This window comes from Protopterus annectens, chromosome 5.part1 (genome assembly GCF_019279795.1).
Source record: "Protopterus annectens isolate FY-2018-M chromosome 5.part1, PAN1.0, whole genome shotgun sequence".
Classification (NCBI taxonomy): Eukaryota; Metazoa; Chordata; order Ceratodontiformes; family Protopteridae; genus Protopterus; species Protopterus annectens.
In genome coordinates, this window is record NC_056736.1 from 255,974,055 (window position 1) to 255,987,358 (window position 13,304).

The 13,304-nt window shown below is 38.0% G+C and overlaps 1 protein-coding gene across 1 annotated transcript in view; it reads right to left on the reverse strand.

Moving 5' to 3' along the window:
- Window positions 1-13,304, reverse strand: part of DNHD1 (dynein heavy chain domain 1) — a 418,274-nt gene that overhangs the window by 250,065 nt on the left and 154,905 nt on the right. The gene's annotated exons all lie outside the window — the stretch shown is intronic.

Here is a 13,304-nt window from a genome sequence, read left to right on the forward strand (position 1 = left end):
CATCTTGCTGTAGGTGTGAGAAGTCTTGGGTTCACTTCCCAACCAAAACCAGATTTTTCTGGTAGAGCAGAGCTGCTTCCTGTGGGACAGGATTTGATTTCATCTGCCTTAATTTGCCTACCGTGTGATCTTGAGCAAGTCACTCAACCAGATGGTGCTTGGAGACAGTTTGGAATTTAGGCCAGACCTTTCAATGCAAAGCTGCATGCCTAACAACTACTTATGATTTAGTATTCCATCTCTGAAAGTTTTTGCAAGGGATGGGAACAGGAGGATTTAGGCTCACTGCAGATTTATATACTCACTCATCTAGTATCATCTTTTTGCATCAGAAGGTTGTTGTTGTGTCTTTTGGCTTTTTCCCGGTTAGGGGTCGCCACAGCGGAACTCCGGTCCGCTAATGATTGGTAGCTGATTTTTACATGCCGAGTTACCAGCCCTGATGCACAACCTTCAACGAAGGTACGCCCATTCAAGCATGTCTCCACGCAGAAGACGCTCTAGCTGAGAATTGAACTGGACAGCGTCTTACTGTGAGGCGACAACACTACCGCAGCAACACCACCGCGGATCTTTTTGCATCAGAAGGTAAAGACTAATTTATTTGCTATTATGCACTAGTTTTAAAAAAACTGTCCTGCAAATGGGCAGTTCTATTTACTAAATTGTGACTTTCTTAGCTGTCTCTCTCTCTGTCTTTCTCTCTCTGATACACACACACACACACACACACACACACACACACACACACACACACACACACACACACACACACACACACACATGCACACACACACACACATACGAGTCACAACTGACGCATAGTATGATATTGTGGACAGCCACTGTTATCCACATAGTTTATAAGACAAAGGTGGGAAACAGAACTAGGTTGCCAGGTCTTTCTTTCATACCTCTTAAACACACACATCTTTAGACTATTTATAGAGTCCCTGATCTACCTACTGCATGCTTTTCGAGTGTGGGAGGAAACTGGATCACCCAGGGAAAACCCACACAAACACAGGGTGGACTTGCAGACTCCACATGGAAAGTACCCTGCTGAGAACCAAAACAGAGAACTTCTTGCTGTAAGGAGGCAGCATTACTCGTTGCACCTCTATGGCACCCTTCTTATCAATAATAAACCATACTATTAATGGAAAATTATTATGGCAGCAATTTTTAAAATTCAGTAATCAAAGAAAGTACAGTTGTGCAAGTAAACCTACCATAACAGTAAGTGTTTGATTAGTTCAATGTGGCAGTGGCCTAAGCTGTATAGGATGTATCCTGCCAAAGATCTGATGACCAGCCAGATTCCATAGCTATACTGCAACTTTCACCAAGGTTGCTGGAACCATAAGGCAAGGGAGGGGTGACCAGCCCCCTACATTTCACAGATGCATGGGAGTGACTCATTAGCTAAAAGACAAACAAAATACGTGTTTAACTGCGTCCACTTTTAAATGCAGAAATGCCGAAATCTCGAATTTTAAAAAACAAACCCAAAACATCGAGACTTCAGTATTTCGACATTAGAAGTGGTGAAAAAAAAAGACAGACACCTAAAATAAAGTGTTTTCAGGGGGGCAAGCCACCCTGCACCTCCGCACCCCCCCTACTTAAATATACCAACTCTGAGATTGCGCTACAGTGAAGAGAACGGAAATGTTCCTGTTGCACTTACCGTTCACTTAACTGTAGAGCAATCTCGAAGTTGATATATGTAAGTAATAGGGGTGGGGGTGCAGGGGGGCTTTTTATTTTAGTGCATTTGTGGGGTTTTTCACTTTTAAATGTCGACATACCGAAATCTCTGTGTTTTAGGTTTGTTTTTTTTTAAAACTCGAGATTTCGGCATTTCGGCATTTAAAAGTGGATCTGTTTAACTACAGTGGTGGAAAATAAAGAAACAAGTTTGATGTCCATAAAGTAATCCTGTTTCTTTATTTTCTGCAACAGTAGTTAAATAAGTATTTTACATTCTGGAACAAAAGAAAAAGAAAAAAGGAAACTTGCACCACTGGACTCTCCTATATCTGCATATCATTAGCTGGCTGGGTAGATACAGATGCAGTGCTAGCACCATAACTGGTTACATATAAACAAAAGGTCTTCTTGGAGAAGGTGCACTTCTCAACCAAGTTCGCAAGATGTCCCTGATTTTGCTTTACATTCTATAACCATCCTTCGTAAACTTTTTAATTTTCTGGTAAGGCACTGAGGAATACATTAAGTGAGTAATGCCAGTCATTAGAGTGTCAGACTTCTTATTGTTAGGAAATGTATGTTGACAAGTGTTAGGAGAAATATGCAAATCCTGACTTTGACGTGTGTGTGAGCATGAGTATGTACAAATATGCATTAGTGTGGGAATGCAGGCGTGTGAGAATGTATGTTTGACAAAGAACATATGTGCAAGTGTGCAATCTTTAGATGTAGCATTTCTAACAGAACTGGATCAGACATGGCTTTCTAAGTCAAGCAGAGATTGAATCTAAGTAGGCGATATGAGACAGAATAGTTGGAATTTTTTGAGTCTGTCCATATAGGACAAGTGTTTAAGGCCTACGATCCTCTTTGTGAGGTACTTTTGGGGCCTCACCAGTTCACTCTGTAGTTCATGTAGAGCACAACCAGGGATATTGTCAGGTCCCATAGAAGCTGTATTCTTGACCTTGGGCAGTGCTGTTTTAAGCTGTGCAGCAGTAATACTGGGTGCCTGGCAATCTACTGGTATTGTGATTGGTCCTTTGGGGGGGGGGAGTAAAGTTGGCACTAAATCTTTTGGCCAATATATTGGCAATATCTGTTGGTTCGGTATAGGAGGTACCATTGTGCAGTAGCTCAGAGCAAATCTGAGTATTGCCATGGATATTATTTACATAACTATAGAAGGCCTTGTGGTTGTCTTTAATATCTGCTGCAATTCTGTTTTCTTAGCTAGCTTTACAGCATTTGATGAGGGATCTCAACTTTTTGATGAGGCTGATAAGGGAGTTTATCCATTCTTGGGACTTCACCTTATTCTGCATCAGTTTCCTCCGTCTGTTGTAGAGTTTGTATATGGCTGGGGACCACCAGATTGGCTTCCTTTTTTTTTTTTTTTTTTTTGGTGGAAAGCGTCTTGGTTCTATTGGGTATGGAGAGATCCATGGATTTGTGTACGTGCTCGTACAGTGCATTGGTCTATGATTCGGCGGTCATGCAACAATTCTCCATTTGCATGGGTGCCGTGAAGTTAGCCACCTCTGTTTTTTGGAGTCCAAACTTAGCTTTGGTGCAGTTTTTCATGGTGGTTACCTTTGCGGGGGGGATGTGGATTTCCAAGGTGATTAGTTTGAGGTCGGATCTAACCAGGGAGGAGTTGACTACTGGCGTAGTGCAACAGTCGCCCATGTTAGTAATGACCAGGTCAAGGATGTTGCTACTTCTAGTGGGGGTAAGAACGAGCTGGTCCAGGGCATTGGAATTAATGAATTCCAGGAAATGTTGGGCAAGTGTATTGGTACATGAGTAGTTTTCCCAGTTAATGGAGGGGTAGTTAAAAGTCACCCAGTATGAGAGTGTTAGGTTGGACCCTAGTATTCTCCAGGGTGCTTTGGAATGTGGAGTGTGAGTCTTGGGACATGGTTGGAGACCTATAGCAGGCTACGACCTGAATCGCTGTCTTACTCAATGTTAGCTGCACCTGAAGTATCTCTGATTTGTTATGTTAGGCTACCAGTCTGCAGGTGTGAGCATCCTTTATGAATATGGAAACACCACAACCTTTGGAGCTTCGGTCCAAGTTCTGGGGCCGAAAGGTGTGGAATGAAGTAAAGCCTGGTAGTGCAGGGGTGCTTTCTGCTGCCTTGAACCAGGTCTCTGTTACAGCACAAATCTCTAGCCACAGATAAATTACCCGCTGAATACCTCAATCTAGCTGCAGAAGCCATATCATATCTTGTCTCTATCCTAATTAACAGATCAATCTCCGAGAGTATAGTACCCAAGCTATGGAAAATATCACATATCATCCCTCTACATAAAGGGAGAACCTCCCTGGAACTCAATAACTACCACCCTATAGCCATACTATCCCCTTTATCTAAAATTTTAGAGAGGGTAATACACAAGCAACTAATGAAATATCTCCTAGAAAATAATCTAATAGCAACATAACAACATGGCTTTAGACCCTTCCATAGCACCACCACCGCACTAACAGAATCCGCCAGCATTATCAATAATCACAGAAACAACGGACTCCTTGTATCTGCACCTTCCTTGACTTAACAAAAGCATTCAATATGGTTAACCACAATAAACTCTTTCATTCAGTAGCACCGCTAAACATTACCCCCCCCCTGCCATCTCCTGGTTCAAAAATTACCTAGAGAGAAGGAAACAAGCTATTATGTGGCAAAACCAACTCTACCCCTCCCTACCAGTCTCCCTAGGGGTACACCAAGGCTCCATCCTGGGCCACTTCTTTTTACCCTCTTCACCAATCAGTTCCCGAACAGTATTCCTAAAGCCTCAATAGTGCAATATGCAGATGATGCCACCATTATATGCGCAACCAAATCAATTGACATCCTTCACTCCCTAACTCAAGAATGTTTTTTTCTAGCAGAAACTTGGATCACAAACCAAAGGCTCATTCTGAACCCAATTAAAACAAAGCTATTACTCTTTAGCTCCCACACAGCCACACCTCCAACTGATTCTTTCATCATCTCCTCCTTTAACAAGACCACAATCACCCCCACAAATCATACCAAACTCTTAGGGGTTGAAATAGATAACCACCTTAGATTTGACCTACATATTTCTATGACCATAAAAAAGTACATAAAAAACTTGGTCTACTGTATCGCAATAAAAAATTCCTCACTGACCACTCCAAAACTACAATAGCAAGGACTCACCTACTATCCACCTTACTTTATGTCTCCCCTGTGCTTATTGCTTACAAATCTCCACAAATCTGACCTAAACAAACTTGATAGTTGTTATAATAAGCCAAATTCGCTACAGCCTCTCCCATCAGAACACATCACTGTGAATGCCTAAAAAAACTCAATTGGCTAGAAATACCACTACTACTTCAACTCAATCAATTATCACTAGCCCATAGAATAATACATAACTCTGAAAACACCCCAACCCTACAAAATCTTTTGCAACCCTATACAACCGCCAGACCCTTGAGGTCTAGCACACAAAACCTCCTCAAAGTAACCAAATATAACAACGAAGCTGGTAAGTCTGTCTACAGCCACTATATAGCAAAAACCTGGAACTCCCTTCCTGCCCACATAACTGACAACAAATCCCCATTACAGTTCAAAAGACTTGTTAAAACTCACTTTTGAATAATTGACTGTGCTCCTGTATCCCCCGTGGCTAATGTCTCATTATAACACTTCACCTAACTTAAGTAACTCTGCTAAGCTAACCATTCATAATACTGTACCCACTTAGGACTGTTAATCTACTGCTCATCCCAACTCTCCATGAGTTAGGGAAAACTACCCCAGCAATGTTGTGCTTTCCATAAGCAACTAAAACCAGGAGAAGACATATTGTAAATCAATTTATCCTTCTCAACTAAAACTAGGAGAAGACATATTGCAAATCAATTTGTTATCCTTCTCAACTATATCCAGCATCATTTGCTCTCTTGGAGCCTTATTCTACGTCTGTCTACCTTCACCTTGACAGTAGAACTATCACAGAAATCTTAAACTTAGGAATATCTTCTAAAAGTACCATAGTACGAGCACAGCCTTACTATCCTTCATCGACTCAATTAACAAAAAACGCAACAATAATACTCCTTCATTGGCATTCTTCGTAGACCTGTCCAAAGCCTTTGACATGGTCAATCACACACTTCTCCTCCATCGTTTAAAGTCCCTCTCTCTAGATAATCCTGCCTTAACCTGGTTCACATCCTATCTAGACATCCGAAAACAGGCAGTTCTGTGGGACAACCAACTCTCTGATCTCCTCCCCACCTCTATAGGTGTCCCTCAGGGCTCTATTTTAGGTCCTCTACTGTTCTCCATTTTTATAAATGAACTTCATCTAGCTACTCCACTAACAACTTGCATTCAATATGCAGACGACACTACTATCATTTGCTCAGCCTCAACGCAGACAGAACTTCACTCTCTCACACAAAAAACCTTCACAACTATAGAGCAATGGTTCTCTAATCATTGTCTTCTCCTCAACCCCAAGAAAACCAAACTCTTGCTCTTTCCACCCACCCACTTGTCTTCCTCTATCCATTTTACAATTACATCCAATAATGGGACCATTATCTCTCCTGACCAAACAACAAAACTCTTGGGTATTACTATTGACAATCAATTAAGATTTGACAACCATATTAACTTTACAATAAAATCTACCAACAGAAAACTAGGCTCTCTCTACAGAATCAAATCTTTTCTTACTCCTGAAGCCAGAACTACAATAGCTAGAACCCACTTAATCTCAACCCTATTATATGCTTCCTCCATATACACAAATCTTTCTAAGCATAATCTTAACAAACTAGCTACATCATATAACAACATTGCCAGATTTGCTACTGCCTCTCCATATAGAACTCATCATTGTTTAAATCTTAAAAAACTAGGGTGGCTGGAATTACCCCACCTTATACAATACTATCAACTCACTATTGCCCATAATGCCCTTCATCACTCCGACAACACTCCAATACTCTCCACCCTCATAACACCCTATAACAATCAGAAGTACCTACGCTCCACTAACAAAATACTGATCCAAACTTCCCTATCTAAAAACTCAGCAGGTGACTCCACATTTTCCAACTCAGTTGGCAAAATATGGAACCAGCTACCACAAGGCCTCACAACCCTAACTTCACTCCCCCTGTTTCAAACTAAACTAAAATTCTTCCTAACCAACCATTGGCTATGCTCATGCAATAACCCTGGTTAGCCATTTTTTTTTCTATTTTATCTGATTCCTTAACTCCCTTTCTCTTTCTTCTTAACTATAAACTGCAACAGAGTATCTAAGTTCATCATTTTTACTTTTTTTTACCCTGCTAAGCCTCATATTATACTCAAATGTCTATACAACCTGTCGTAGGTTTAAAGCACATGTTTTTCCTATTATTGTATATTCATGTATATCTTTATATTGTTAAGTAGTATGTAGTGGAGCTTTTCTCCCCAGGCCTCCACTGAAAATGGACATGTATCCAGTTGGACTAGCCCGGTAAACAAATGTAAAATAAAATAAAAATAAATAAAATTAATATTATATAGTAGAGAATGAATGTATCCTAGCTGCTAGTTAATATGTATGTCAAACTCTCTTCTATGAAATATTGTATGTCAAAAGTCTGTCCTTAAAACTATGTTTTGTAAAAATTGTTCTCTAGGAGCTTTTCTCCCCTGGCCTCCACTGAAAATGGACTTGTAATCCAGTTGGACTCTCCCGGTCAACAAGTGTAAAATAAATAAAACATAAAATAAATCAAGATATCTCATATACTGTTGCCAATAATAAACTAAAAATATCAGCACAGGCAGTAAAACTTAGAAGGTATGTAGATAAATATAAAGGGAGATTTTTAAATAAGCAATTTATGTATGACTCTAAAATATTTTATATAAAGAATTGGGAAACAAAGCAAAAGGGGTAGAAACACCACCATAAAAGAATAAATACACACATTTTTGGAGAAGTCTTTATGAAGACCCTTTTGACTATAACAATTTTGAATGAATAGAAGAATAAAAAAAACAGTAAGGAGTTCTAATGTAGAGGATATGAAATGGGATGAAGTAATGGCCAGAGAAACTGAGACAAAATTTAGAAAAGCTCCTAAATGAAGAACCCCCAAGCCCAGATGCAGTACCTAACCTTTGGCTCAAAGCATTAACATCTTTACACAACAATTTAACCCCGAGTAAGAATTACTAATATACACATCCCAAATAGATACTAAACTAGTTAATAACAGGAAAAAAATACTCCTCCTTAAGACTGAACCTGCAAGCCATCCTAAAATCTATACACCAATAAATTGCATCCAGACAATATGCAAATTTTTTCTCTATTTTTAATTTCGCCAAGTCTTTTGGGTTTCTAATACCAAGACAGGAATCTATCCCATTCCTAAGTCAAAGTATAATTAAAGTTCATGAAATTAGTATTGTTTCACTCCTTGATGTTAGCCAGAAGTATTCTTTGCAGCACCCGCAATGTGCCCAGTAGTAACGCCTTCTGCAATTCATATGGAATTACATGTATTGGTAACATATCTAAGTACGATTCTAAATTCTTTTATAAAAGACCCATTGCTCCTACTACTATTTGACCTGTCTGGGTATCCTTCTTCCACACTGACCTTGTTTCTGCCAGCAAATCCTGGTATTTTATAACTTTGTGTATCTCTGTATGAAAGACACAGTAGTCACTCGGTGTAGAGATTTCAATGATCAATGCTACTTTTCTCTTCTTTTCATGGACTATATCTGATTTTCTTGCATCTGTTTTTTGAACTGGTGGTAATGGGTGATCCCATGTGATATAAACTTCATCATTTTCTATAATACTTTCTGGCTCGTGTTTCCAATGCTTCTCAGCTACTTCAGTATTATAATGTTTGCACGATCCCCAATGCAACAGTCTTGCCACATTATTATGCCTTTCAGTATACAGTCCTTCTGCTATTAGTGTATCACACCCAGCAACAAGATGTGCAACTGTTTCCAATTTTGTTTTACAAAACATGCATTTGTCTGTTTCTCCAACACGTTCGATGGACTTTGTGAACCAACGTGTACGTAGTTCACTCTACTGGGCCGCCTTTCATCTTTTGGTTTCAATTCACCTCTCTTTAACCAGTCCTGCATTTGGTCTTTATTGACATGAGGTTGTTCCATGAGTTTTCTGTACTTGCAACTATATTTGTGCATTTTCCACATTTCTTGCCTTCTTATCTCATCCTTCACTGTATATTCTTTCTTTTGTTCTTTGGCACATTTGATTGCTGCCTGATTTTTATCTACTTCTGGTTTGATTTCCATTCCTGCTTTACATTGATATGCCTCTGCTAAACCAAGCAGGGAAGTCATCTTAGACTTTTTCTCCTCATGTTTTAAAACTCTTAAAACTACATTTGGATCTTGTGAGGTCAGCAGATATGTATTCAGTCCTAAGACTGCAGATCTGTACATGTAATCAATGTCGAGAAGGGCCATATCTCCTTCAGAATGAGGAATATATAATCTTGGTACACAATGACTTTTATAAATCATTTGATAAGCTTGAAGCATTTTTCTTATTTTCCTGTCTAACTGATCCAATACCTTTTGGGGCCAGTCAATCACTCCAAAAGTGTAAGGTAAGATAGGAAGAACAAATTGGTTTATAGCCCAGACCTTGTTCCTCGATGTCAGAACTGCCTTCAATATTAATTTTAGTCTTTTAAAATATTCCTTACTAAAGTTTATTCACATTTGTTCTTTTTTTTTTGTTGATAATTCATCAATTTCTAAATATTATACACTCCCTCTTGCTCAAGTTCTTTTATATCACATTCCTGTCCCAGACTGATATTTTCTTGGTGCTGGAGATTTCCTGCTTTAAAAGTTGATTTAAAAGTTGATTTTGCATATTTATCAGGACCAAATAACATTCTTATATCATCTGAGGAAATTTTGACCACTTGTAGTTGTGCTTTCAGTTCCTCATCTGACAAACTATTTCGTTTTAAATCATCCACAAAAAGAAGATGAGATGTCTTTATACTTTGTTATTTTCTGGGAGCCAGACTGTAGCCATGACCTAATCTGTTAAGTAGACAGCTTAATGGGTTAAGGGCAAGACAAAAAAGCAGTGATCACCCTGAAATATCCCTCTTTGAATTTGTATCCTTGTAATTATAATTTGTCCTTTATCATGGCTTAACTGCAAAGTGGGTTGCCACTGTTTCATGGTCGCTGTAATGTATTAATCAGTGTAGGGTGTATCTTATACATTTGTAAGCACTCTTATCCATGAATGTGGGATGCTGTCAAATGCTTTTTTTGTAGTCTATGCATACCATACTTAGATTCTTCGCCCTTTTACAGTTCCTATTATGACTTTATTTAATGACAAATAATCCTTTGCTCCATATGACTTTCTTTTGTTACCCTTTTGTTCTATTGCCATAATTGAGTTTTCTTCTAAATGACTATAAACTCTATCGGCATCAATTCCAGTGTATAGTTTATACATCGTTGGAAGGCAAGCTACTGGTCTGTATTTTTTAGGATAGCTTGCAGGTTCACTCTTAAGGAGGAGTATTGTTTTTCCTGTTGTTAGGCTGTGGTGGTGCAGCGGTTAGCATTGTCACCTCACAGCAAGAGGTTCTCCCGTTCGATTCTTCGCTGGAGCGCCTTCTGTGTGGAGTCTGCATGTCCTCCCCATGGTCGAGTGATGTTTAAAGACATGCAGGTAGGTACGTGCATGAATGGGTTTGCCTTCCTTGAAGGTTGGGCATCGGGCTGGCAACTCGGCACTGTAAAAATCCACTGCCAATCATTAGCGGACCAGAGTTCCGCTGTGATGACCCCTAACCGGGAAAAGCTGAAAGACAAAAGAATTGTTTTTCCTGTTGTTAACCAGGTTGGCTTTTGTTCAGGGTGCACACATAAATAGTTCTTATTCATGGCTAAATCTTTATGTAAAGATGTTAATACTTTTAGCCAGAAGTTAGGGAGAGCATCTGGGCCTGGGGTTTTCCATTTAGGAGCTTTTCTTAATTTTGTTTCAATTTCTCTGGCCATTGCTTTATCCCATTTCATATTCTATACATTTGAACATCTTATTCTTTCTTTTACTTCTTCTATCCATTCAGCATATTTGTTATGTTCGATAGGATCTTCATAGACATGTCTCCAAAATGTGTCTATTTCTTCTGTTTTTGTGGTGTTTCAATTCCCATTGCCTTGTTTCCTAATTCTTTATAAAACCTTTTGAGTCATCAATAAATTACTTACTTTGTGCTTTTCCTTTATACTTATTTGCATATCTTCTAAGTTTTTCTGGATGAGTTATAGTTCATTAGATAAGGATTTGAAAGCACAACTATAAATGGTTAAAACTTTTTTTTCTGTTGCCACTGACAACTTCCTTCATGTTTCCTTATCATATTCTCTTTTACTTTTCTGTTCTTATTCTATAACTTCTGTAGCCTCTATACTTCTTCCCTTCCCTCAATCTCAGTATTTCTTCTGTAATCTTTGCATCTTATTTTTATTCATATTATATTCAACTTTAGTTGAATAATATTATTTTTGTATATTAAGTGTATCAAGTGTGTGAATATGCTTTTATTTTTCTTCCTTATTTTAGTGTTAACTATAGTTCTATTACATTCATTTCTTTTTTATAACATATGTATCAAGTATTGCATATATTCCAAGTGTTTTTCTGTCAGCAATCTTTTCCTCCATTGCCCAGTATATATTTAAAATGTATGCCTTGTTTTATTATGTATTCTGTTTTGTGTTTCAAGTGGAGATTTGCTCCCTGGGCCTCCACTGAAAATGGGCTTTCTTGGCTCAGTGGACTTTCCTGGTAAACAAATGTCAATAAGTAAATAAATAATAAATAAAACTTTCTCAGATGATATGTGTCATGCGGTCTTGATAAATAAGCAAAAGCAGCATTTAAAACAGGAAAGTTGCAGCACCAAGAAAATATCAAATGAGGACAGGAATGTGATATAAAGGAATGTGAGCAGAAGGGAGTGCATACATTTTTAATAGATAAAGGACTGGCAATAAAACATGAACAAATTAGAATAAAACTCAGTAAAGAATATTTTTAGAAGACTAAAACTAATATTGAAAACTGCTTTGAAATCTAAGAATAAAGTCCAAGCTATTAACCAGTTTTCTCTTCCTGTTCTAAGTTACAGTTTTAGGGTGATCAACTGGCCCAAAAATTATTGGATTAGTTGGGCAAGAAAACAAACACTTACCAAACGATATTTAAAAATCAATGTATACCAAGATTATATATTACTTGCTCTGATGGAGGTATGGGCCTCCTTGAAATTGATTACATATACAAATCTACAGATCTACAGTTCTGAGACTTCCGACATATCTGTTGACCTCTTCAAATCTAAACATAGTGAAAGTCTTAAAACAGGAGGAAAAAAGTCTAAGATGGCATCCTTGCTTAGTTTAGCAGAAGCATTTAGGTATGAAGTGAGAATGGAAATCAAACCGTTGGTAGGCAAAAATCAGACAGCAGCTGAATATGCAAAAAAAAAAGGAAGAAAGAATATAAGGGAGGGATCAGATATGAAGGAAAAAATGTGGAAAATCCATAAATATTGTGGCAAGTACAGAGATCTCCTGGAACAACATCATGTTGACCAAGATTTGACACAGGATTAGTTTAGGAGAGGTGAACTGAAACTAAAAGATGAAAGGCTTATAATGGCAGCCCAGGATAGTGGACTATATGCATGTTGGTTTTCAAAATCCATTGAAAAGGTGGGAGAATCAGACAAATGCAATTTTCTGTAAAAAAGAACAGGAATCAGTCACACATTGTGCTGCTGGGTGAGATACACTCATGGCAGAGGGCATATATACTGAAAGACACAATAATGTAGCAAGACTATTGCATTATGGATTGACCAAACACTACAATATAGAAGTATCTGAGAAACATTGGAAACATGAACTGTAAAGCATTATATAAAAAGAAGAAATGTATATCACATGGAATCATCCCTTATTAAGAGTTCAGAAATAGACACAATAAAAGCAGACATAGTAGTCCATGAAAAAATAGACAAAAGTAGCATTGATTATTGAAATTGCTACACCCGGTGAGTACAGTATCTTATGTACAGAGACAAAGTCATAAAATATCAGGATTTGCAAGCAGAAATAAGTGTAATGTGGAAGAAAGATACTCAGACAGTTCCAATAGTAATAGGAACAATGATTCTAATAAAAAGAGTATGCTGCCATTACACATAAATCCTTTTTAATTACAGAACGAGACAATTATGGGTCCATTGTGGATGCAGAGAATAGCACTCTTGGCTAACATCAAAGACTGAAATAATATTAATTTCATGAACTCTAATTGTACCATGACTTAGGAATGGGTCCATTCTTTTCATGGTATTAGAAACCTAAAAGACTTGGAGAAATTAAATTGACAGAACAATGTAAAGCTTAAAGTTACAGAGATGTACAGTAACTGAAAGGCAGCTACACTAAAACAAATCTGCAATCAGTAAAATATAG